This window comes from Ictidomys tridecemlineatus, chromosome 11 (genome assembly GCF_052094955.1).
Source record: "Ictidomys tridecemlineatus isolate mIctTri1 chromosome 11, mIctTri1.hap1, whole genome shotgun sequence".
NCBI classification, from domain to species: Eukaryota; Metazoa; Chordata; class Mammalia; order Rodentia; family Sciuridae; genus Ictidomys; species Ictidomys tridecemlineatus.
The window spans coordinates 13,233,354-13,259,297 of NC_135487.1; the positions used below are offsets into that span (position 1 = coordinate 13,233,354).

General features: G+C 52.7%; 1 protein-coding gene and 1 long non-coding RNA gene across 7 annotated transcripts in view; one reads left to right on the forward strand and one right to left on the reverse strand.

The window, feature by feature from the left end:
• Positions 1 to 10,839: 10,839 nt before the first annotated feature.
• LOC120890653 (uncharacterized) lies at positions 10,840 to 23,261 on the reverse strand. The gene is made up of 6 exons (XR_005735002.2): positions 23,110 to 23,261; positions 19,650 to 19,784; positions 19,018 to 19,124; positions 15,535 to 17,430; positions 12,273 to 12,368; positions 10,840 to 11,206 (listed from the first exon to the last, which is right to left on the reverse strand). It is a non-coding gene; the product is annotated as an uncharacterized LOC120890653 (long non-coding RNA).
• Positions 22,252 to 25,944, forward strand: part of Vwa5b1 (von Willebrand factor A domain containing 5B1) — a 52,574-nt gene continuing 48,881 nt past the window's right edge. For 2 of the 6 annotated variants that reach the window (XM_078025476.1, XM_078025480.1), the window contains exon 1: positions 22,506 to 23,014. The gene's annotated coding sequence lies outside the window, so the exon portion shown is untranslated. Of the gene's footprint in view, positions 22,448 to 22,504; positions 23,015 to 25,944 lie in introns of those variants that run through there. The other 4 variants (XM_078025477.1, XM_078025478.1, XM_078025479.1 and 1 more) reach the window with 4 other exon arrangements.

Genomic DNA, 25,944 nt, shown 5'->3' on the forward strand with positions numbered 1-25,944 from the left:
TTACTTGTATTCTTGATCACTGCCATTCTGATTGGAGTGAGATGGAATCTCAGTGTAGTTTTAATTTGCATTTCCCTAATTGCTAGGGATGTTGAATAATTTTTTATTTATTTGCTGACCATTTGTATTTCTTCTGTGAAGTGCCTGTTCAGTTTCTTTGCCCATTATTTATTGGGTTATTTGGGGGTTTTTTGTGTTAAGTTTTTTTAGTTCTTTTTATATCCTGGAGATTAATGCTCTGAGGTGCAAGTGGTAAAAATTTTCTCCTTTCATATTCTTGATGGTTTCCTTTGCTGGGAAGAAGCTTTTAGGCTTGATACCATCCCATTTAATGATTCTTGACTGTACTTCTTAGGCTTTGGGAGTCTTGTTGAGGAAGTTGATTCCTAAGCCAACATGATGGAGAGTTGGGCCTACATTTTCTTCTAGTAGGCCAGGATCTCTGGTCTAATGCCTTGATTTACTTTGAGTGGAGTTTTGTACAGATTGGAGATAGGGGTTCAATTTCATTCTACTACCTATGGATTTCCAGTATTCCCAGCACCATTTGTTGAAGGGGTTATCTTTTCTCCAATGTATGTCTATGATGCTTTTGTCTAGTATGAGATAACTGTATTTATATGGGTTTGTCTCTATGTCTTCTATTCTGTACCATTGGTCTTTATGTCCGTTTTGGTGCCAATACCATGCTGTTTTTGTTTCTCAGTAATATAATTTAAGGTCTGGTATTGTGATATCTCCTGATTCACTTTTCTCGCTAAGGATTGGTTTGGCTATTCTGGGTCTGTTGTTTTTTCCACATTAATTTCATGATGGCTTTTTCTATTTCTATGAAGAATGTCATTGGAATTTTAATGGGAATTGCATTAAATCTGCATAGTGCTCTTGATAGTATGGCCATTTTGACAATATTAATTCTGCCTATCGATGAACATGGGAAATCGTTCCATTTTCTAGGGTCTTTTTCATTTTCATTCTTTAGTATTCTATAGTTTTCACTGTAGAGGTCTTTCACTCCTTTTGTTAGATTGACTCTGAAGTATTTCTTTTTTGAGGCTATTGTAAATGGGGTAGTTTTCTTAACCTCTCTTTCAGCTGATTCATCATTGGTGTATAGGAACACAATTTATTTATGGGCATTAATTTTATATCCTGCTACTTTCCTGAATTTGTTAATGAGATTTATAAGTTTTCTGGTTGAGTTTTTGGGTCTTCTAAATATAGAATCTTGTTGTTGGCAAATAGGGATAGTTTGAGCTTTTATTATCCTGTTCATATTCCTTTAATTTCTTTCTTTTGCCTAATTGCTCTGGCTAGAGTTTCAAGGACTATGTTGAATAGAAGTGGTGAAAGAGAGCATCCTTGTCTTGTTCCAGTTTGTAGAGGGAATTCTTTCCATTTTTTTTTCCATTTAGAATGATGTTGGCCTTGGGTTTGACATACATAGTTTTTACAATGTTGAGGTATGTTCCTACTATCCCTAGTTTTTCTGGTGTTTTGAACATGAATGAATGTTGTATTTTTTTTTTCAGTTTTTAGTTTTTGGGTGGACACAACATCTTTATTTTATTTTTATGTGGTGCTGAGGATCGAACCCAGCGCCCTGTGCATGCCAGGTGACCGTGCTACTGCTTGAGCCACATCCCCAGCCCCTGAATGTTGTATTTTATCCAATGCTTTTTGTGCATCTTATTGAGAGAATCAAGTGATTCTTGTCTTTAATTCTAGCAATGTTATGAATTATGTTTATTGATTTCCGTATATTGAACCAAACTTGCCTCCCTGCAGCCTGCTCATTTTTATCTCTAGCTCTTGCCCACAGCCTCCCTTGACCAGATGCCCTTTCCCTTATTTCTGTGTCAAACTTCTATCCATCTGTTAAGGCCCTGCTCACATCACCTACTCTACCTTGTCTTCTTTTGGCCCTCCACTCAGTCACCCCCCTTCGTCCTCCTCTTAGACTCCCCTGTGCTCTCTGACATAGTTGGCCTCACACTCGACTCCACAGTCCATGACAGATCCAGAGCAGCACCAGCTGCAGGATCCAGGGTCTCCCAGCTCACGTGTGGTCCACGAACCAGCAACAGCCACATTTGCTCTGATAGAAATTCAGAACCTCAGGCCCCAGCCCAGACCTGCTGACGCTGAGTAATTCAGTTGAACAAGGTGTTATGTATGTACACTTAAGCACGAGAAGCATTGATCAACACAGGGAACTTATTTGAGCCTCAGTTTCCTAACCTGTAAAGTTGGGGTAGTAACAGTACCTGCTTCAGAGAGGTGTTAGAGAAATAATTGAGAAAAAAAATACATATATTTGGTGCTTAATCCAGTACCTGGAGCAGAATAAATACTAAATAATGCAGCTGTAATCATTGCCAATATTAATGTACCCTCTTAAAGAGCAAAGATTAGATTAAATAAGGTAATGCACAAAACCTCTTAGAATAACCCTGCTAAGCACTCCAAAGGTAGTAGCTGTCGTTGTTGCTAATCTTAACTTCCTGCCCCCACTTTTCCAGCACCCTGATAAAGCCCTCACCAATGTTTGTTGAGTGAGAGGCAATGGCCAAGTTAACAGGCCCACGTGGAGAGGGACCCCAGGCCTCATCAGTCTAACGGCACTCAGGGGCCAGTGCCAAGGCCTCCTTCCCGCTCTCTGGCCCACCACACACATACTCAGTGACTTCCTGTCTTATTCATCTCCTGCCGCACCTGTCACAGAGAGACAGGGGGGAGCGGGGTGGGGAGAGCCGTCTAGTGCTGGAACCATCATCCAGGCCAGAGCGTGGCTGGGGAACATAATTTTGGACCATGAGGCCCTGAGCTCCTAAGGGACAGGAAACGACCAATGGGTCAGGACTACGTCCTATGTGCTGGGAATCCTCTTGGACCCTCTTACAGCCTCCTCTCATTTGCTTCCCACAACAACCCACAAGCAGCCATTGCTTTTAGCTTCATTTCCTAGAAGGGGAAACTGAGGCAGGTAAAGATTGAAGAGCCGGTGTGGGATCGCAGGGCTGGCTAGTGACAGGGCTGGGATTTCAGCATGGGTCTTTCTGTATTTCTGAGACTGGCAGGGAAAAGAAGGACATGAACGACCCCTAAAACTTATCTCACCACCCAGCTTTGTTCAGAGCAGAGCAAAGACTAGCACCGAGAAGGTCCACGCCAGAAGCCTTCCAGAGCAGTGTGGAAGGAGGCCGAGCCTGAGCCCGGAGGGGCCTCGGAGAGGACACACAGGGGCTCCGGCAGCTCTTCTGCTCCCTCCCATTAACACACAGTCGGAGGCCCTGGGGGTTAGCAAGGCCTTGCAAAAGGGGCATGAGGAAAGTGTATCAATAGACACCTTGCTGGGTCTGTGGGCGTCTCACCCTCCCTCGGCCACATGAGCTTACCTGGGCATTACGGCCCCTTCCAATGGCCACTCCAGATCTTCTTGGAAATCAGGTGGGGAACACATTTCTCTTATCACCTCCATTCTATAGAGATGACAATTGAGGAGTGACGGGACTTCTCAGAAGCCTCAGAGCCAAGTAAAGGAAGAGCCAGGATGGAAACCCAGCCTGCCCGATTCCAAACCGCTGTTCCTGCTGTCACCCCACTGGAGAAAGTCTCAGAGGCAAATGGAACACAGACGGAGGCCACCCTCTCTGTCCCCTGTGACTACAGTCCAGCTTGTTTTTGTGGGGTGAAAGACAAAGGTCTACTTCCTGAGGACAATAGGCGCAGCCCTTATGGCATCTGGCATCGGGAGGTGGACAAAGTCCAATCTGAAAGGCCCTAGGGTCGGGGAGCTGCCGATACCTACTCACCATCACCTGAGGCAGAATATTCCAGAGATCTCCAACTCTGACCCCAGCAAGGTCCACACCCAGCGGGCCCTCACTGCCCTTCCTCCCTGCCCAGCTCACCTGCCATGTCCCTCTTCCACAGACCCTCCTCCCTGAGCGCCTGCCCAAGATGCATTGGCTTGGTGAGCTCCCTACTGGTTGCCAGGTTTCCTATGGCTTAATTAAGTTTTAATCTCCAGTGACTCACTAATAAAATTTGGCCTCATCCTAAAGAATGATGTCCACAAAATTATATCCGCAGTGTGCTTTTTATTCATATTGATATACACAGAAATAAACACACACCTGTTAAAAAGATGTCTATTCAAGTACCAGTTAAAAGCAGCTAACATTCCACCAGGGATATGTGTCCCAAATTCCAGGAAAATCGGACCTATATATACTTAAGGACCCCCAGAACCACGTTTGCATGTGAGGTTGTCATGAGTCCACTTGACAAGGAGGCATGTGAGCCTCGGAGGTCACCTCCCCCAAGGGCAGACTGCGGTGAGAGAGTTCCAGGCCAGCGCTCTGCTGGGACTCCCATCAGAGGGGCCAGCCATGGCCTTCACTCTGCCGCAAGCCCTGTTCCCTTGCACATTTGCATTGTCATACACAGGCCAGCAGTGGCCTCTGGGGCACCAGGGAGTGGACAATTCGTCTTATGCTCATATAATCAAGACACTGCATGAGACACTGCATGAGGAGGCCAGGCCTCCAAGTTGTCTTAAAGAAGCACATTCTAATTCCTTCTGAGGCAAAGCTTCTTCATGCCCCCGTGGCCAACAGGGCTGGGTCTGATTTCTGCAGCCAAGACCCCCATCAAGGGTCCTCGATGACCAGAGCAGGAATCCACCCGGATTCACTTAAAGGAAAAAGTCATTGGAAAGATGTGGGAAAGCTTCCAGACCAGAGGAAAAGCTGAAACAAAAGAGTCTGATCTCAGAAGGAGCCAGATACCAAGATTCCACACAGCTGGAACTCATGGGCCATCTCAGCCAGGACCCTGAGGTGAGCCATGCTCCCTCAGTCACTGTCTTCGTGTGACTCCCTTGAGATCTGAGCTCCAGGCACAGGCTCTGGTCTGTGTCCTTCTCCTGGCTGGTGATGGGCAGAACACTGTGACTGACAACCTCACCAATCCTGCCCGTGGCACAAGAGGGTGTCCACAAAGGAGCATCAGGCTGCGTTATCATCACAAAGAGGGATGAGGCTGGGAGACCAAATCCAGGCACTCAAGGCCACCAGCCTCAGCACCCTCAGTGCACACTTCTCACTCTGGCAGCTCTAGGTTCCTATCAGAGCCGCAAGGTGATGGAGGTCCTGTCACGGATATTTTCCAATAACTGGCTAGCCTAAAGGGGGTGGGGAAGCCCCCCAAAAGTGTCTTGGCCCACCCGTGGTTCTGCCTTCTGACAGTTATCCAGCACCTTGGTGCTGACAGAGGACGGAGGAGATTTCTGAAGGTCCTGCTCACTCTCCTTGAAGCCTCTGCCATGCTCATTTCAGAGATTGGGCACAGAGTCCCCCGACCCTGCAGGCCCTTCAGCAAATGCCGCTTTGGGCCTCCATCCACCAGGTGATGCAATCTTTCTCCCTGGCCCCTTGAACCTGGGCTGGCCCTAAGCTGTGCTTTGACTCATAAAATGCAGTGGAAAGAACATCGTGTGACTTCTCCGCTACAACCCAAAGACCTACAGCTTTCATTTGCTCGCTTGGGCCTGACACTTGAGAAATACTACATGTTACAGACTGCATTGTGTCCCCATAAAACTTATGTTGAAACCCTAACCTGGTGTGGCAGTATTTGGCGACAGAGCCTCTAAGGAGGAAGGAACTAAGATTAAATGAGATCATCATGGTGGGATCCTATTCCACTGGGACCGTCACCTTCAGGAGAAGAGGAAGAGACACCAGGACAGTGAGCGCACAGAGAAGCAGCCGTGTGGGGACAGAGAGAAGGAGGCCACTTTGCCATCACCTTGATCTTGGACTTCCAGTCCCCAGAACTGCAAGAAAATTACCTTCTGTTGTTTAAGCCATCCGGACTGTGCTGTGCTTTTGTTTCAGCTCAGGCAGACTGACACATTAATCAATCTTAAATTGATGGACTATCTCTTGATTGATGGATTAATCCCTTTGATTGGCAGATCAGTCCTCTTCCTCCTCCTCCTCCCTTTGCACCCTTTTCTTGATGGAATCATCCCAGCACTTAAATGTCACCTATTTGTTCAAAATTTATCTTGAATCTATCTCCTTCTCTCCAGCAACACCGCTATCACCTTAATTCAAGCCAACCTCGTCTCTTGCTTAGTGTATGAGTCAGCAATTGCCATGATCCTGCTGCAAGACAAACACCCCCCCCCAATCCCAGTGACTTGCCACTGCAAGCATTTGTTTTTCTTGCAAAGAGGTTTGTAGATCATCTGGGACATTTATTTGGATTAAGGGGCAAGTTCTTTTCTCTAGTTTTCATTGTTCTCTGGGAACCTAGCTCTGGTCCCAGAGGCTCTTCTTGTCATGACAGGTGGCAAATGCATGAGTGTTATCAAACAAATTATGCAAGTGCTTCTCCGGCCTCTGCTTGGGTCACATCCAAGTCCTATAAGCTAAGCCTAAAAACCATGGGGTGGAAAAATAATTTCCTCCCATGGAGAGGAGCTATGGCAAGGATCATGAAGAAGGAAGGAAATGAAGGTGACTAGTACAACCTTCCACACCCAGGCTACTGTGAGGGCCTCTTCAATGGGCATCTCGCCCAAAGCCACTGCAAGAACCATCTTTATTTTTTCAAGGCTGGGAATGGAATCCAGGGCCTTGCTCGAGCTCAACAAAACCTCTACCACTGAGCTGCTTCCCCCACCCACAGCCATCATTTAAAAGAAAAATTCAATCTAGTCACTTTTCTGCTTAAAACCTCTTGGTGGCCTCCCACTGCCCAGAGGAAAATGTCCAGATTCTTACTGTTGCCGGGGAGGTCCTCGTGACCCGGCACTCGCATGCCTCCTGCGCCATCCACCCCTTACTCTCCTCCAGCCGCGCTGCCCCCCTTTTGGATCCCTGAACGCATCAGGAGGCCCCCTGCTCTGGGCCCTCACCCTTCTCCTTCCTCCCCCTGGAAGTCCTTCTCCCCGGCTGCTTCCTTTCTGGACCTGCAGCTCTCTGCTGAGACGTCTTCTGCAGGAAGACCTTCCCTGCCTCTCTGCCACCTGCTCCATTGGATCCTCCTCTTACACATTCTCCTCACTTCCTGATGGGAGCTGAGCTGAGTCCCGCACCAAGTCACACAGTGATGCCCTAATGCCCAGGAGCTCAGAATGGGACTGTATTTGGAAACAGGGTCTTACGGAAGTAATTAAGTTAAAATGAGGTCACTAGGGTAAGCCCTAATCCAATATGCCTGGTGTCATTAAAACAAGATTAGGTCACACACACACACACACACACACACACTATGCAAAGTCACAGGGAGAAGGTGGCCATCTGTAAGCCATGGAGAGAGGACTCAGAAGAAACCAGTCAGTCAGGTGTGGTGGTACTCACCTGTCATCCAGCTACTCGGAGACTGAGATATCAGGATCACAAGTTCAAGGCCAGCCTTAGTAACTTAATGAGACCCTGTCTCAAAATAAAAGATAAAAACGGCTGGGGATGTGGCTCAGTGGTAAAGCACCCCTGGGTTCAGTCCTCAGTATCAAAAACAACAACAACAACAAAACTCAAAACAAACAAACACAGAAGAAACTAGCCCTGCTGAGCCCTTGACCTGGGGTCTCTGGCCTTCAGGATGGTGAGAATAAATTTCTCCTTTTTAAGCCACCCAGCATGTGGCAAACTGGTCCACTTCATTTCCCCCATGGCCTGGCTCTCGATGCTAAGCCCATGTCCCCTGTGTGATCTCGTGTGTGTCCCTGTGCTTCCCACGAGACTGGGCACTCTGCAGGGTCCACATCTATTTGCCCTCCCAGGGTGCCTTGCACATAGTAGGAATTCAAAAATCATTGGAAAAAAAATGAGCGAGTGAACAAATGAGGCTCTTCCAAGGGGTAAAGAAGAGGGAGGCGGGAGAGCGCAGGCCCACAGCTCCCCAAAAAACCCTCCCTGAGCAGAGCTGCTCAACTGTGAGACTCGCAATTTGATTTACTCCCCGGTGACATCATAGCCATCACCATGGCAACACCCAGCGATGCCTGTCTGCCAGACAAAGTCTCCTCCATCAGTAAAGGGCAAATGGATGCCCAGGATGGAAAGGAGCCATTTGTGAGGCTCGGGTGGCAGCCTGCCCCCGCCCTTGCAGCCGGGGCCTGGGGAGCTGCTGCTGGCACCCACATGTGCCCCTCTGGGTGCAGCCAGGACTGCCCTCCTGCCATGGAGATTTCTTCACCGTTGAGATGGGCCACTCAGCCAAGAGCACAAGATTAGCCTCCAGGCCTGTGTGACTGGTTTGCCTGCAGAACCTGCCCCTCACCCCCAAAACACCTGAGCACTAAACGGAGCTGTTGTCTATCTGTCCATCCTGTCTCCCTTCCTGCTGTCTCACCTTCACTCTTATTCTTTCTCTTATTCTCCTTCCAGTTCCTCTCTCTCTCTCTCTCTCTCTCTCTCTCTCTCTCTCTCTCTCTCTCTCTCTCTCTCCTCCCTCCCTCCCTCCCCCTCCCTTCTCTTAGGCATGGAGTATTAACTGGGGTCCAGGGTCCAGAAGTGAACATGGGAAAAGGAGCTAAGTCTCCATCTTGGCCTTTTGGGAGGAGCTCTGCGGTGTGACTCTGCGGTGCGACTCTGGAGCAGGGGCTGCTGGTATCATGAACAACACCTCAGATGCATTTCTGGAAGTGAAAAAGTTCCAAGTGACAGCTGGATACAGTTGAGATGCCACTAGTGCCCTTCCAAGTATGTGGGAGTCAGATGTACTGAGGGTCAATCTGGAAGTCCAGCCGCCATCTTCCCTACGTAAATGGATCCCAGACTCCAAACTTCTAGACACCATCTTCACATAAGCTTCTGTTGCCTCCCCTGGGACCTCTTGGATCCCCACAAGAAAAGGGAGCAGAAATTTACAAGATGTCACCACGTTACATGATGCTGATCTTCACACAGGGCTGCCCAGCCGTAAAACAGCACAGCACGTGACAGTCCATACAGCCCTGCCATCACACCAGCCCCAGACTCCCACCCTCCCACTGTCATCTCCTTTTGGAGCCTCAGTTTTTTCATCTGTAAAAGGGGAATATTATCACCTATATCCCAGGGCCAGGGTGGGGAGTGGATCCATTGCATATCAGGAAACTGGTCCGCAGGAGGCCCAGAATAAACGCCAGCTGTTCCAGTAGTTTCTGTAGGAAGGCAGAGCTTGCCTTTCAGTCACCCCACTGACAGATATGTCAACAGGAAGAGCGGGATGTTGAGAGATGCCTCCTGAGCTGATGCTGGCAGAAGAGCTGTGACAATCTGCCTCTAGAAAAATCTCAGCAAGCTGCCTGGCCCAGGGGAACTCCAACCATGACGATGCGCCCAGAGCCTGCAAGATGTTTCCTAATTGTTGCTGCTCATGAGGGACAAGCAACAGCTGAGCTAATTCTTTTTCCCATCAATTTGCAACATCTGCCCCAGCCCTTACTGGCAGTGGAAAAATAAGGACTTTCTGGGCATGCCTTCCGACTGTCAACCTCTGACAAGTTACGGGGCCCTTCCAGAAATCAGACTTGTTGACTGATATCTGCACAGGCATCAACAGCTTTGGGGAACAGAGAGCAGCACTGGCCTGTGGACTTTTTGTTCTCTTGCCCCAGCACATCGTGGGAATTGGCACACAGTGGGTCCTAATTAATGTTATTGGATGGATGGTGGATGGGTAGAAGGATGGGTAGATGGGCGATTGGCTGGCTGGATGGATGGATGAATGGATGAATAGCTGGCTGGCTGTCTGGCTAGATAGATTAGTGGATGGATGGATGGATGGGGAGTGGGCATATGAATGAATGGATGATGGATGAATGGATGGATGGATAGATATAATGAACTGAAGTGAAAGTTGCCTCCTTCCTGTCAGGGAATCCAGAAACATGTGAAGACAACTGGGCTGGGAGAGCAGTGGGGTCCAAGCTGTGGAATCTGTGAGGATCACAAAGCGATTGGGCCCTTAATGACCTTGAGATTTCAGGCAAGTCATTGCGTGCATGTGTACAGGGTGTATTTCACAGAAGTAAGTAAGGACTGATGGATTGGGGCCAGCCCGGCCCAGCCTTGCTCCTTATAGAAAGTTTGGACTTTGGTTTCCTCTGCACAGCAAGGGCAGAGCTATGGCACCCACCTTATAGGGTCTTGTAACATTTTTGAGATATTACCACCTAAGAAGTTTGCGTAGAGACTGACAGGCTCCTATGTTCAATAAAAAGGGTCATGTGATTTATAACATATAAGCACTCATTGTCGTGGCAGAGAGACCTCTAAAAGGAGCAGATGCCAAAGAAGCAGGAAATTTGTCTTTATTTTGTTCCACTATTTCCTTCCTTTCCCAGGTGCAAGGAACCCCTGAAGGCCAAAAGACACCCCCATCCTAGCCTCAATGAAGGAGAGGCAGAGGCCATATAGAGAGCCTGGTAGAGACCCCAACTCTGCCCCCAAACTGCTGCATGACCTTGAGCAAGTCACGTTCCTTCTCTGAGCCTCAGTTTCCCCAGCTGTAAAATGTAAATGACAGCATTTTCTTTCCTTGCCAGCCGTTCCTGGGATAACATGGTTTTCTGAGTTTTCAAGAACCTGGCCTGGGTAGGTGCTCCCTCCTATTCTCTCCCTGGCCTCAGGGGCAGCAAGGAAATAAACAGACCAGACAGATGTAGTCAGCGGGGGCGGGGCAGCCTGTTCTTGCAGCTGAGCAGAGCACTGCAGGCAGAGGGCAGCCCCTGGGAATCAAAGCCACACTGTGTTCCCGGAGCTGGAGGGAGACGGAAATGGAAGGGATGTGACTACAACGAGAGTCCCACACTCCGTGCGGAGGACAGGAAGCTAGAACCGTTTGTAACCCCCGAGGATTGATGAGAGTGGAGTTTTGAATGGGAATTCTGCCAGCCACCTGGGGACAGAGGACAGACGGGAAATGGCAGGGGCCAGGAGGCCAGTTAGGGGCCGGTTAGAGCCATGTGAGAGAGGCCAGGGGGACTGAGTGGGCAGCGGCCGTGGGCAAGGCAGGTGGGCGATGGATGGCAAACATGTTTTAAAATACTTACCCAGCACGTCTCCCACCACCTCAGGCTCCCCATGGCCACTCCCTCCAAGTCTTCCCCAGCTGCCACATGGTCATTTCAAACCAGACGTAGTTGAACATCTTTCGACATTTTCCCTAGTTGAAAGCTTTCTGGTGGCTTCCAATGGCCCTTGAGATAAAAGCCAGATTCCTCACATGGACGGCAGGCTCTGCAGGGTCTGATCCCCAACCTGCCCCATGCTGTTCCTTGCTCCTGCTGCTCTGGCTGTACCAACAGTCCATGCATCCCCACCACAGAGTCTCTGCACATGTCCCCTCTACCAGGAAGCAGCCCCTTGTCCTCCTTCTCTGGTTACTACCCACTCATTCCGACGTCACCTTGAGGAGTCTGGCTGGCCTCGCAGGTTAGGCCAAACTCTCTCTTGTGACAGGCGAGCACCATGTAGCTCTCTGCATGTTCGTCCAAGCTGTAATTCTTTCGGTGTGTGCGGAGGGGGCGGGGTGCTGGGGATTAAACTCCACCACATCCCCAGCCCTATTTTGTATTTTATTTAGAGACGGGGTCTCACTGAGTTGCTGAGCACCTCACTTTTTGCTTTGGCTGGCTTTGAATCCACCATCCTCCCATCTCAGCCTCCTGGGCTGCTGGGATTACAGCCGTGTGCCACTGCACCTGGCACAGCTGTGATTTTGACGTTAAGCGGTGGCTCCCTCCTCTGCTGAAGTGGAAGCTCCGGGAGGGTCAGCCCTGCATGTCTGGCTCTTTTTCCCAGGGCTGGGAGCATGGTGTGCTCGGGAAGCACCACGTGAATGAACGAGTGAAGCCCTGAGCCGGCGCTCTAGCAGGGCCTGGTGTGAGGCACGGGGCAGACACTCAGGCAGGGACCCTCAGGAGAAAGATGTCCTTCTGAACCCTTATACCCCATCCCTGTGGATGCCTCTCTGGTGTCCACAGCATCAGAGCCTCCTGGGGACCAGATCCCCGCAGCAAGGTTGCCACCAGCCAGGCGTGACCCCATGCTTCTCTGGGCCAGGCTGGCTGGGCCCAGCCTCGGGAGGGTTACGGCAGATGCCATGGCAACAGCCCAGCTCCTCACAGGCCCTGGGCGGCTCTCAGGGTGCCAAACCAGACTTCTCCATTCTCTGGGGACTGGACCCAGGGTTCAAGTTCAGAGCCACAAAAGCCAGTGAGGGAGAAAAACCACCTTCGAATGACTGGGAATACAATCAATTACCTCTGAGAGTCCAGGGGGCCACAGATCAGTTAGCTTGACACGAAAGCCTATCCACATGTCCACAGAGACTGTCACCATGGGGCCTGAAGCTCCTCACTGGGGAACAGGGAGTCACACATTAGCGCAGGCCATGCCAGGCTCCCAGGCAGGCGGGAGAGAAGGAGCAGGGTGCTGTGGAGACAGGCAGGTGTCCTGGGGTCGAGCTGGACTTTGACATCTACTCCACTTCTCTGAATCCAGGGCCCTCACTTACAAAATGGCTCAGCCCTTGACCTGTCAGCTCTGGCCACTGCATGACACCCCGTGAGGCTGGTGTCATCAGCCCCACTTTACAGAGAAAAAGGTGAGGTCCAGAGAGTTCAGGCAACTTGCCCAAGGTGCATCAGGCCACAAGTTCCAACCTTCTCACCAACGCATCTGATAAGGCTCAGTCACAGCCACCAACCTGTGTGCCATGGGAGGGACCATGGCAAGCCAATAAGTCCCAGTCTTTCCCCTAACCTCTTCCCAACTCAGAAGTGCTTCTCGACAAGGAGAAGCATGGCAGGGGAGATAGTGCTGCCCAGGCCCTCAGCTCCTCACCCACATGGGGGGGGCTCCCTCCAATGCCACAGCAGGGGTTAGCCCCGGAGTGAACAGGCACTCAGGGGACATCTGTGGCTTCCAGGAGGAAGGAGGTGAAGGGACATGCCTTGGCTCCAAACTCTATCTCCTCCTTTTTGACTGTGAAAAAGTAGACAGCCTAAGCCCGAAACTCCGCCAGCAGCCAGTTTGAGGTCTTGATTTTGGCTTGTGGTCCATGCGCCATCGTGACAGCCCGCTCTGTTCACACCTTTCCCCCAGACCTGAGCCCCAGTGCTTCGTGACGGCCTCCCTCAGATTCCTAGAGTGTGTGCAGAGCCTGACTCCCTGTTCAAAGATGCAAGATGGGCAGGAAGGCAGAAACAATTTGATTTACCACTGAGAGCAGAGGCCATGAGGGAAGTGGGCCGCCATTAGTGAGTGTCACTAGCACAAGGCTCAAGACGGACAGGCCTCGGCTCCCCACAACCAGGTCAGACCTCAGATGCCCACCGAGAACTCCCTTGAAGTATTTCTGGAAGTCTGAGCTTTGAGAGGGATTTTTCTACATGCATGTTCAAATAGACCCACGCTAGTGGGCAGCACGGGGCCTGTGGTTTGCCTGCACAGGGTGGGGCGCACCTTCGTGGGTGCTCAAACTACCACCAAGGCCAGGGCACTGTCATCTAGTGTTGCCCAAAATGAAACCTCAAGATGCCAAGATTACTTCTTTCCCTCTTCTGTTCTCCATGCTGGGGGTCATGCAGAGTGGGGAGAATCTGTTCACGTAGTGACTACTTATTGAGCATCTATTATGTGCCAGGCAGGGAGGACCTCTCCAAACAGGTGACATTTATGCTGAGGCCCGAGAGCCATCCTTGCAAAAAGCGAGGGGCAGAGCTTGCCGACTGGAGGCCACAGAGTCAGGGAGGCCCTGGGGGTCAGACCTGGAGAACTGAGGAGCCCGGTGTGGCTGCAGCCAGCTGAGGGAGAGGTGGGGGTTGAAGCTGAAGAGGAAGGCCGGGCTGTCCTTCAAGAGCACAGTGAGGAGCAGAGAGATTTATCTGGACTGTCGTGTAATCCCTAAAGTGTTTTAAGCAGAGCAGGAGGTGATTTAATTTATGTTGTTAAAATGTCACTTGGGCGGCTGAGCGATGAGCACATGGAGCGTGGAGCATGAAGGGAAGCAGAGAGAGAGGGGCCCTTGAAAGAGGGGGCTGGGGCTGGGGGTCCAGACCATGAGGGGGCAGGGAGGATGTTGAGACTGGTGGATTGAGAGAGAATTCAGGGGGAGAACCAACCATGCTTGTTTTTAGACCAACCATGGCTAACTTGACCTTTTTTTATTATAAAAATAATCCACCCTTGTCATGTCAATATCTTTCCCAAGAGCCCAGAGCTGGCCCGTGTGTCTTTGCTCAGGATGGACCCAGTGCAAACTTCTCCCTCTCGGGTGCAGGGCACTCTTCCCCGGCAGAGCCAGGAGCAGAGCCCCGCCTGATAAACGGGTACATTTGACATGCCCCACGCAGCGGGAAACAGGCCTTGCAGAGAGGCCAAGAGACTTACTCCAGGTCTCACAGCTACCATGAGTTTTAAAGCTGCAAATACAGTTTTATTGCCGTTGGATCGAATGTAGTAATTCCAAGCAGCATTACCTAAGAGCTATCCTCAGAGCATTTCTTTTAATAAATAGCTAAGAATTTATGTATTCAATAAACACATCAAGTTTCCATTATCTGTTGATGGGCATCAGTTGTCTGGTATCCCCCGTGGCAACGCAAAGCGCCCAGCCAGTCTCTGCAGTTAGGGAGACGAAGTGAGAGAAGGTCCCCAATCCTCACAAAGCCTGAAGATGGGCAGATGGGTGTGGAGGGGGCCGGGGAGAGGAAGGGGTCAGAATATCTCCAAACCAAAGGACTGCGATGGAGTCAGAGACGCCACATGCTACAGGAAAGCAAAGCAAATTGTGTGTGAACTCACGGAACGTGTGTCTGACACTCAGCATATCATAGATACTTCTCAAGGATCTGAAAATAGTTCTCAGACTCCTTAGGTTTTTTCCTCATCAGCACACTTTGCCTATTCATTTGGACCACTCACCAATGGAAGGTTCTGTGAGGCTAAGGTAAATGTCAACCCTGGCTCATACAAATAAATGGTCCCTGAGTCCAAAATGGTCACATGACTCTGTTCTGTGTATTCGTTTCTGGGTGGCCTTGCATCCTATAAGCTCTGTGAGGAAGGGGACTACGCCCTTGGTCTTTGCCTCTTCTCCCTTGGTCTGTAATGATGACTTAGCAAATGCCACCAACGGCCAGTTTGCAAGGTGCTGGGCAGGAGCAAGACAGGCCTGGTGCCTGCCCCTGTGAAGCCTGCAGCTGGTGTTCAGCCAGCTCTCAGCTCACAGGGGATCCCGGTGGAGAATACTAATCACCACACACAGCTCTGTGCCTCCTAAATGGTATCTCCAGCTGGGTGTCCTCTGTGTTGTAACTCATGAGCCAGCTACAAACTCTACCTCAATGTGTGCTTAACCACACACTCATCAGGTCCCCAACAGATTTCTAGATTCCCACCAATGCCACCACCCAACCTGGCCATCCCCCTGCCTTACCCATCTCCACAATGGCACCTTCACTCTCCAAATGCACAATCCTATCTTCCCCTACCCTGCCACCCAACCATCCGCTGCTCTCACCACCGCCACCGTCACCATTCCGCCATCTTTTACTTCTGTCAGCACAGTGGTTTCCCCACAGACCTCTCAGCCAATGTCCACTCTATTGTACTCTCGACACGGTGGCCAGGACGAGCTCATGAAACACAAACAAAGGCACATGTTTCTCCTTCTTATATGCTTTCAGTGACTGTCCATTGCTCCCCAAGTAAAACTCCAACTCTCCTGGTGACCCACACCCCTCCTCAGCACTTCTCACCTGCCCCTCTCCTCTGTGGACCACTCACTTTGGCCAATCTCACTGCCTTTGTTTTTGGGGGTCTGCAGAGCCCTTTCCCATCCTTTGGGCCTACCGCTCCCTCTGCCTCTGTTGCTCCTCCTTGGCCCTGTTCTTTGAAGAGCTGGGAGCTGGTTCTCCCAGCTTCCTTTATCTCTCACCTCCATGTTACCTCCTCTGACTCTCCAACCCGGGGTACCCCCCAGTGGCTCTGCAGCTTATCACCCGGATGACTCCCTGTAGATCATTTATCAGACCTCTCACAGTCTCCCCGCTGTAGACGGTCGGGGCCATGACGGTGGAACACTGTCTAACCTGTTGACCACTGTGGCCCAGTGTCCAGGACGGAGGAAACACTCTGATATTTGTTGAATTAAAACAAACAACAAAATATAACCTTCCGGGGGCTATTTTGAGGGTGGCAGGAGTCAGGGTGTCCTGTGCTGGGTACACGGTGGGTCCTAGGGCACTCGAGCTGGGCCCTGAGCTGGCTGAAGTCTTCAAGAACTGAAATGCACATCCCTTCCTCTGGGGAAGAAAACAGGAGAGTAAGAGGGCAAGAAGCAGAGGGAGGGGCTCTAACCACACTCGAAAGGACTGATTTTTCCTTCTTTCCCTTTTGCAATGTGTCTGTTTTTATGGAGCAGGAAGAGCACAGGACAAGATGGATCAGCCTCCAAGACCTGCCCTTCTCTGCCCCCTGAGAGGCCCTCCCCTGCTCACTCCCCTTGCTCTCAGGAAGCCACCTGTTCCAAGGCACCTTCGTGTGTCCCTGCCCCGCCTCTTCTTACCAGGAGAGCTGCATGGGGGACCCTGGCCAGGCTGCGTTCCTGTCCCCAGGAGAGTTTTGAAGTCTGGAGCTGTCACTGCCTATTTGTGCTAAAGCACCATGAAGAGCAGCAGATCACAAATAAGAAACGGGGACCCTGTGGCAGAACAGCCATCTCCCCACAGCACTGACCCCTGAAGCGGCCATCTGCGGCCCCGGGCAGCCTGCCTCCTGGAGGGAAAGCAAGGTGCAGCCAACAGGGCGCAGAGTTGGAGGCAGAGCCCGCTCAGCCCTTGGGTGTGCCAGGAGCCAGGCCTGGCCCTGCCACGAAGCCAGGAAACCTGAAAGCCAGCACGGGCTTCTTTCCTAAGGCCATTGCAGCTGAAGGTGACAACAGCACTCTTGGCACAGGTCAGGTCCTCAACCACAACCCTGAGGTGCTACAGTGGCCAACAAGACACCCAGCGGGAGGGCCACCGGAGCCAGAGGTGAAGCACGTGAGTTTGGGCAGCACACAAACTGAGCTGCCCTGGATATGAGAATTTCTCAGTGACATTGTTTTAACTTACCAGTGTATGGTGACAACAAAATACACACGGGCTTTTAGTGAGCTTGATTGTTTGTGCATTCTCCACGGACAATGTGTCTCTTGCTGCCTGGACCCAGAGCACGCAGAGCCCCTCACCCACATGCCCCAATCTGGCTTCCTACTTTTCCAGCTGTGCCAGGTGCCAATATCCCATCTCCCACTGCAACCTTCTCCAGGGGACAGTAGCTTGTCATGACTTTCTGGGGACACCGAGGTGATAGGGTCATGTGCTCATTTGTTCAGCAGATATTCATGAAGCCCCCTGAGTCGGAATCGGCACACCTGTGAAAACAGATGTGTGTGTTAGATGTGATGCTGCCCTTGAGAGAGGCCTGGTCATTCATTCTCTCATTCACTTATTCAGCCAATGTTATTTTGGTTGAGCACCTCCTGCATGCCAGGCCTTGTGCTGAGCAGAGGATACTGTGGCCCCCTCTGTCAGGTTACCTAACTGAGGGTGGCCAGGCTTCCTGGAGGAGATGATACTGCAGCTGTCCTTCGCAGGACAAGTAGAAAATCACTAGATGAAGGAGGGAAGGGAGTCTTCGGGACCGAGGGGTCAGTGTGGATAAACTGCAAAGGTCCGAGACAACTTTTGATGTGGAGTGAAGAGTCCACTGGGGGATGGGCAGGAGCGGTGCCAAAGAAGGGACAGGGGCAGATGGTCGCAGGCCTTGGATGCTATATTAATGAACATCCATGAGAGAGCCACTGAAGGATTTGGGGTGGGTTAAAAAGGGGGTTAGCAAATGGGGACAACTGTCACCAGTTACTACAGAGATCTGGGCACAGCTCCGGGGATGAATTAGAATTCATGAGACCAGAGACGCCGAGGCCAGGCAGGAAACTGTTAGGAGGCTAAACAGAGGTCAGGGGATGGAGAGGAAGATGGACAAAAGATATCAGGAAGGTGAGATCTACAAGAGGTGGCATCAGTTAGCTGTCACCAGAAAATGCTGAACTCCAAACCACTCCAAACCCAGTGACTTAAAAATAACAGTCGCTTATTCTGGACCTCTGGGTCCGCTGGGCACTGGCTGATCTTGGCTGGCTCTGCTGGGCTGGCTGGGCTGAAGCTGCCTATGCATCTGCGGTTGGCTGGTCTCAGCCAGGTCTGCTCTAAATACCTTACCCTCCTCCTGGGACCAGCGGCCAATCAGGCACAACCTTATGGCATCAGGGCCAGAGGCACAGGAGAACAAGCCCAATCAGGCAAATGCTTTGCCAGCCCTGAGTGACACCATGCTCACCAATACACCATTAGTTAAGTCACACAGCTGGACCCAAGAAGTGCCAAGTCACCCAACAAGGGGCATGGATGGTGTGTGTGTGTGTGTGTGTGTGTGTGTGTGTGTGTGTGTGTGTGTGTGTGATAAATTGGGGACTTTGATACAATTCCCTGCTCTAGATGAGGGATTGAAACAGGAAAGTAAAAAAAAGAAAAAAAATTTCATGAGGATTTGGGGGCCAAGAATGTGACATTTACCAGTTCACCTGTCCCCAAAGCCTGCCTCTCGCCCATAGACCTGCAGCCACACTCGGTGGGGCTCCTTTCCGGAACCGAGACTGGGACAGGGGTCCTCAGCTCTGATGCCTGTGCAGCCCTGCTCAGGATGTTCTGGGGAAGAGCCCCCCTGAGTCTCCATGTCCCCTCTAGACCTTCCCTGATCTTGCCACCGGCCCTGGCTGGTTGGGTCCCTGGAGACAGGCCTTTGCCTTCTCTCCCAGCCTGAGAAGCTTGTTTTCCTGTGTGGGCAGAAAAAGTCGCTCAACCACTTCCGATCCTGCAAGCAGAGGGTGGGTGGGAAAGAGGTGTGTGTCTGGGGGAGGGAGGAGGCATCACCTCTGCCCCCCAGGATCCCTGCTTACCCTCTGCGCACAGCTCCTCCGCTCTTGCTGCCCCTCCAGACTACCTGCCTTGATTCCTCCAACTGCAGAATAAATGGGAAGGAGACTTCATTTCCCAGAGGGCAACTCTGGAAGGAAGGAAAGAGAAATAGCCTTGCACACCCAACTGGGTGACCTGGGGGAACTCACTCCGATTTGTGGATCTGTTTTCACACCTATGAAACAGTAATTCTGGTCCATTTAGTACTTTTTTTTTTTAGCAAACACTCAGGGTACTCACTAAGTGTCCTGCTCTCCTATGTGCTTTACAAACATTAACTCATTTCATGATCATAGTACTCTTTCAAGGCATCAACATTTTAAAGAGGGGAGCCTGGGATCCAGAGAGGGCAAACCATTTCCCCAAGGACACACAGAGCGAGGGTTGGAATCCCAGAAATCCAGCACCAAAGTCTACATTTAACCACCAGATGATGGGGCTGCTTGTTTTCCTGTCCCCTGCAGATGTCTGCAAGACCAACTATCTATCTTCTTGGATTCATGCCTGTCCCATGTCATTTCTCTCCTTTGAATGGGTGTTATGGGTTGAATTTTGTCCCCCTAAAATGAAATCTTCAAGTCTTAGCCCCTGGTACCTGTGAATGTGGACTTACTTGGAAGTAGGGCCTTTACAGTTCTCTGTTAGACAAGGTCATGCTGTGAGGATGGCCCCTGATTGACATCTCCATGACAGAAACGCAGCACAGATTTGGGGAGAGACACACGGGGACACAGGAAAGGAGATACACCTGAAAACAGAGGTGGAAATTGGCGCGGTGCATCTCCAAGCCAAGAAATGGCAAGGATTGCTGGTGAACACCAGCAGACAGGAGGGACCAGGAGGGACTCCTTGGCTGAAACTTAGAAGGAGCTCTGCCCCCTGATGCTCTGTGAGAGAGTGAATGCTCTGGGTCTGAGCACCCCGCTTGTGGTCATCTGTTATGGCAGCCCCAGGAAATGAGTGTGCTGGGGTAAGAAAATCTCAGAGACTCCAAAAAGAGGCAGCTCTGCAAAACAGCTCCAAGTCAGCATCCTACCGTCGCCACCCAGTACCCCTCCCCAGTCCTCTCCACGGTCCTATAGCCACTCAAGCAGGCTGACATACTGTCCCACACAGTCCTGGTCCTAAAATGCAAACTCTGGGATGGTGGAGGAGAGAGGCCCATCAGTGGACGTGGAGCCTGAATGGAGGGCTGGTTGAGGATCAGAGATCTTGAACTTCTCAGGGTCTGAGGATTGGGCTTTGGGAGCTTTGGGGTTGGGGGGGGGCTTTTTTAAGAGGCTATGTCTAAAATTCCTGGTCCCTTGCCTCCTGGGGCCTCTGAGCCCACAAGCTGCCCAGGCCTCCCTACGGTTCATGAGGCCATGCGACAGGCTGGCAAGAGTGCTGGACTTGGAGTCCAACCCACGGGCGATCGGAGTTGAATCCCAGCACTGTCCCTTCTTGGCTGTGATTTCATGTCAGACGCTGCCCCTCTCAGTCTCCGCCCCTGCCCTCTGGACCTACCCCTCACCCTGGGCGGCAGTATGGTTGAATCAGAACTCAGGTCATGCTCCTGGCCAGGCCTCCCAGAGTCCAGAGCTGCCGGTCGCAGGGTGGAAGGAGGGCTGCCTCCCCACCACCACCCCCGGGACTCAGTTCACTTTCCCAAGCTCTAACCTGAGCCTGGTGGGTGGCAAGTCACAGGAAGACCTGCCACCAAGCAAGCTTTGCCCAGCGCTTTGCTCAGTCCCCCGAGAACAAGGGCAGCCTCCGTTCTCCAGACCCTGCGTTTCCACTCCTTCTCTGACAGCGGGTTTGCTTCTCTCCGGAAGCTGCTCCCACACCCCCCAGGCCCTCCCTCCACGCTGCTCTCCAGAGTTCTGCCCCGGCTTCCCTCCCAGCTGGCCGGCCCCTACAGAGACCTCAGGGCCTCAGCCCCCCACCCCGTGTTTAATGAAGGTCTGAGGTGCAGGTGGGGTGCGGGTACTTGAAACTGGAGGTAGGAATCCTCAGGTTGGCCCCCTAATGGTGGAATCATTTGTTTGTGAGCTTCTAGCTACGATCACATGTCGTCTGTCACCCCGTGGGGGAGTTCTTGAACCCCCATGTACCACCTCTGCTCCTTTCCTGCTAGCATCCACACACTATCCCTAGCGTACCCTCAGAGTCCACCCTCTAGGAAGAGAAGCCAGAAAAGGGGTGGCTGGTCCATCCTGCATATAGCCTGGAATATGGTGAAGGAGGCAGGATAGAGAGGTAGAGTCAGACGGACCAGGGTTGTTGAATCTTGGTTCTTCCACTTGCTGCTGTGTGCCCTTGGACAAGTCACTTCACCCCCTAAGTTCATTTGTAAAATAAGCAGATCATCTACTTCCTGGTGTCTGGTATAGAACAGTGGGAATGGAATATCTGGCACACAAGGGCCTCAATAAAAGGCAAAAGGGATAGAATGGCCCCTGTCTAAGGTTGGAATCAGGTACCTGTGAGTTCAAATCCCTGCTGTGCTATCGAGCAAGACACTCCCCCTCTCTGAACTGCAATTCTCTGTAAACGTGGGATGACACCCTCTTCTTTTTTTGTTTTAATAATGGTTGAGTGAGATGTGTAAGTAGCGGTCATTGGCTCCCTCCTGTACCTCTGAGGCATCTGTCTTCTCAATGTTGAACACTCTTAGACTTCAGGTTCAGGTTTTGCGGCCCCACCTGTCTGGCCCTGTGCCTCCAAATGTACTTGTCCTTGATCATGGAAAGGCCGTGGGCAGGCTTCCAGGAACTACCCCTAAACACCTAGACATTTCCCTTTCAACTTTGGCATGACTCGGGCAGCAAGCTGGGGTTGGGACTTGAAGGTTTGGCAGGCGTGGCCCAAGGAGGACCACTTGCTTGGCTGCATCATGACCTCTGGGGGGCGGGGAATGGATTGACAGCTTGGCTCAACAATGGACTTGCAGGGGAACCGGAGGAGCTGGTGGGGGAAGAGGGGAAGGACCCTGAGAGCCCTGCAGGGTGGGGATCACCTGGAGACAGACCTGCGGGCCGGGCAGGGCTGCCTGAAGGCCCATATCACAGGCGTGGCCCTGGCCATCCTTCCTATTCACTGGGCAGGAGTTAGCAGGGGCTGCTAAGTGACCTCGGCTTCCTCCTGTGCTCTGAGAGGGGGGAGGGGAGGGGGACAGCGCCAGTAGTGTGTGCGCAGGGGGTGATTGTCATGGTTACGCTCTGACAAAACAAATGTCTCTGCTTCCTGCAGGCCACCTCAGCAGCCATCGCAACGTGGGCATTGGTCAGGCCAGCCGGCAGGGCAGCGGCCTGGGCTTGGGCACTGGAGCCTGGCCCCTGGTGGCCCCTCCAGCAGCCCTGGGTGCAGGGAGGCGGCGCGGCTGTGCAGAGAGGGGGCACTGGCCCACACACATGTTGCTTCTGGGGCAAGGTAAGGGGAGGAGGGCTGGGCCCTGGGCTGTCCTGAGCTCCTGAGGATGTGTGTGAGCGTGCACGGAGCGGAGTTAGTGTGCTTCTGTGTCCAAGTGTGTACACGGTGTGCTCACACCACGGGAGGGGCTGGGGAGGCTCCAGCTACAAGTGGGAGAAGGCGACCACATGTTGCGCTCCCTCTCTCCCTCTCTTCCTCTCTCTCTCTCTCTCTCTCTCTCTCTCTCTCTCTCTCTCTCTCTCTCCCCCTCCTCTCTGTCCCTCTTCCTCTGTTTGCTCTGTGAGTCTGTCTGCATCTTCTTCTCCGGGTGTCTCTCTCTCTCCTGTCTCTGCCTCCCTACTCCTCCCTCTCTCAGCCTCCCATCCTGCCACCTGTTTCCCACATCTCCCTGTCCCCATCACCTCCGCTGGGTCCTCTGGGGCCCTGGGGGTGCTCAGGAGCTCTGTGGGCTGCCCACCCCAGCTGCCAGGCTCCTGCCCGCTGCCCTCCGGTGCTGGAGTGAAGGTCTCCGAGCCTCTGGCTGAGCGCGCACTCCTCTCTGAGCCCCGCATCCCAGGCGCCCGCACGGTAAGGAGGCTGGGCACCGACCGGGGTCCGCGGGGCGGAGGGAAGTGGCGGGGGAAGGGGGACTTGGCGCCGGGCGCAGTGTGGTGTCTGCTAACCTTGTGCCCCTGCTGGAAGTCCCGTCATAATGTCCCTGCGGCAGCCCCAACAGTTCCATCCCGGTGCTCCTGCCAGCCCAACGCAGAACCAGGCGCAGGAGGGGGCGGCGGCCAAAACCTTCCCTGCCCTCCTCCTCCACTCTGAGGAGCAATGGCCACCTTCCTGCTTGTCCTGCTCTGAGCCTGACCCCCGCCCCCCACCACTCGCCTGTCCCCGCACCACACACAACCTCCCTCCCGCGCCGACTTAGCGACTTAGCGCACAGGGCCCCTCCTCACTTTTTCTGCCAGGACAGGAGCCTGTTCCCTGGGTTCACCTGCCTGAACCCAGCCAGGTCATGGGAACAGAGCAGAGGCCAAAGGGCACGGGTGAGCTGCAGTCTTATCCTGGCCCAGAGCTCAAGGGCACAAGGCTCCTGCATTTGGCAGTGTTGGGAGTGAGAGCTGAACACACGTGTGTGTGTGTGTGTGTGTGTGTGTAGATGTGTTCTTGAGAAGTATATGGGGGCATCTGGGAGTGTCCCTAGAGGATAGTGTAACATATATGGAGCGGGTGGTAGGGGGCTGAGGTGCATGTATAGATACTTTTGCATGTTTGGGGATGCGTGGGATGCCCGTGACCTACCGACAGGCTTGCAGAGTGTGGGTGTACGCATGTGTGTGCATGCGTGTGTTATGTGTGCCAACATGTACACCTGTGCAGAAGATTGTGGGTTGAAACTGACCCCAAGGCTGCAGGGTGAGGCCTGACATGTGACTGCAGTGTCACCCAGCCTTGGCTTGCCTCCATGTCCAGGGAGAGTGCTTTGGCCATTTCTAATGCTGCTCAAGTGATGGTCCAGGGCCCAAGGTGGGGGACATCGTGCCCTTGGGGTGGACCTATAGACCCCACTGCTTTTCTGGTGCAAGAAGGACCAAGTTCCTGGACTGGGGATGGCTTGGGCTCTGAGCCTCCTCCCCAGCCCTAGCTTCAGGAGCTGAGAAGCTCAGGGGGCTGTGGCCTCACAGAATGTGTGACAACAGCCCAAACCTGGACCATGTAAAGGCCGTAGAAGATTCTCCTCCAGCCATCAGCTGCCAGGTGGTTGGTAAAGTTGTCAGGGTTGGAGGGTGGGGGGTGAAAGACAGAGATGCCTACCAGGACAATGACACAGGCACCCTGCCCAGAGAGACTAGGATGTCCACTCAGTGCTCCCCAACTAGCCTGACCACCCCTTGGGCCCAGGAACCAAACTCTGGCCCTCCCTGGCCCCTTCCTGCTGCTTCTCTCTGAGCGCCTTCCCCGCCGGCTGGCCTCTTGCTACCGTGAACACTGGCTGAGGTTCTGTGCAGGCTGGATGCTCGGGGAGAGGGGACACGCTGGGAAGAGGATCGCTGGAAGAGGCTCCCAGGGGCTCAGGGCAGGACCCTGGCCTTGGGCTCTTGCTCAACCCCTCCCTCTGATTCCCTCTCCTCAGCCTCCAGTAACCCCAGGCCTCGCTGGGTTGATTTGGTTTCTCCTGGTCTCATCCCTGCTCCATCCAGACTGGGAAAGGGATGTGGGCATTGTCAACAGACATCCCAGGTGGCTGAGAGCAGCCCAGTGGGGTCAGTGGACTAAGCATGACTCTGGGTCACCGGGGGTGCCCAGAGCCTCTCATCCCATTGTCTCCTTGTAAGTGAAAGTGGCTGTGTCCCTACCCAGAGCTCTCGCCCAGCAGCAGGGCCAACACACAAAACCCTCTGGGTTCTTGGATTTCTTAGGGAGAGGAGATTGAGATCAGGGTGTTCAGTGGCGAGCTGAGAAGGCTTCCCGGAGGAGGTGGTGTCAACGTGGAGACTCGGAGGAAACAGTGGATGCACGTGGCCATGGGGACGGACAGAAAGGAGCCGGGCCAGGCTGGGTGTGAGCACAGGCAGAGCACGGAGGGACAAGAGGTCTGGGTCAGCAAGTGTCCAGCAAGTCAGTTGGAATGAAGAGACAGGCTGGGATGAACACCATGTGGTCACTGGGTGCCACTTGATGCCAGGCGCTGGGCAGGGTGAGTGGTCTGCCCTTGAGGAGCTTGCAGTCTCACGTGGAGCAGGACAGATCAGTTTCCAAGCTCATGCCAGCCAGTGCCCGTGCAAAGGGCTATTAGATTTGAGATCCAAGAGGTGAGTGCCCAGGCTCTGAGATGGTCTGGGGCACAGAGGCAAGGGCCCCATCAGAGGTTCACATTCACCAACACCTGCCCGTGCACTGGGGCAGGGCCAGGGTCAACCACCTGGGGAGAGAGCAGAGAGTTGGCAGAGGAGGCAATCCTGAGATGAACCCCAGAGTCCTGTCTCTTGTCTCTGAGGAAGTGATCAAGAAGGCACAACTGGACAGGAACAAGAACCTGGTGTGTCCCCTGCCTTGTGCCTCCCCTTCCCATGGTGTTTGCTTTAATCTCCACTCTACAGAAGACTAAGGGGCTCCTGGAGGTTGCCAGGAGCTAGGTTTAAGGGCACAGAGAGAAGGACAGAGTCCTTCACCAGGGACAAGGTAGATGTACTAGAAGGCTCGCCCAGTGTCCCCCCAGCAGGAGCTACAGGAGAGGAGAGAAAACAAGAAGGACCTTTGTGGCTCCCCTAGAGGACACAGGAGGGCATTGCAGCTGGGCAAGGCTGAGTGACGCTCAGTCCCAGGGGCTCAGAGGACCCATCAGGAAAGACTCCAGAGAGGAGGCAAGACTTGAAAGGACACAGCAGGACAGGAAGGCCTGGGGCACAGGGCGAGGGTGCAGGACAGCCTCGGCCAGCACAGGAAACGGGACATCCCTGGGGGAGGGTGGGGTTGGGCTGCCAGAGTGGGCTAGGGATGGAGTCTGGCTC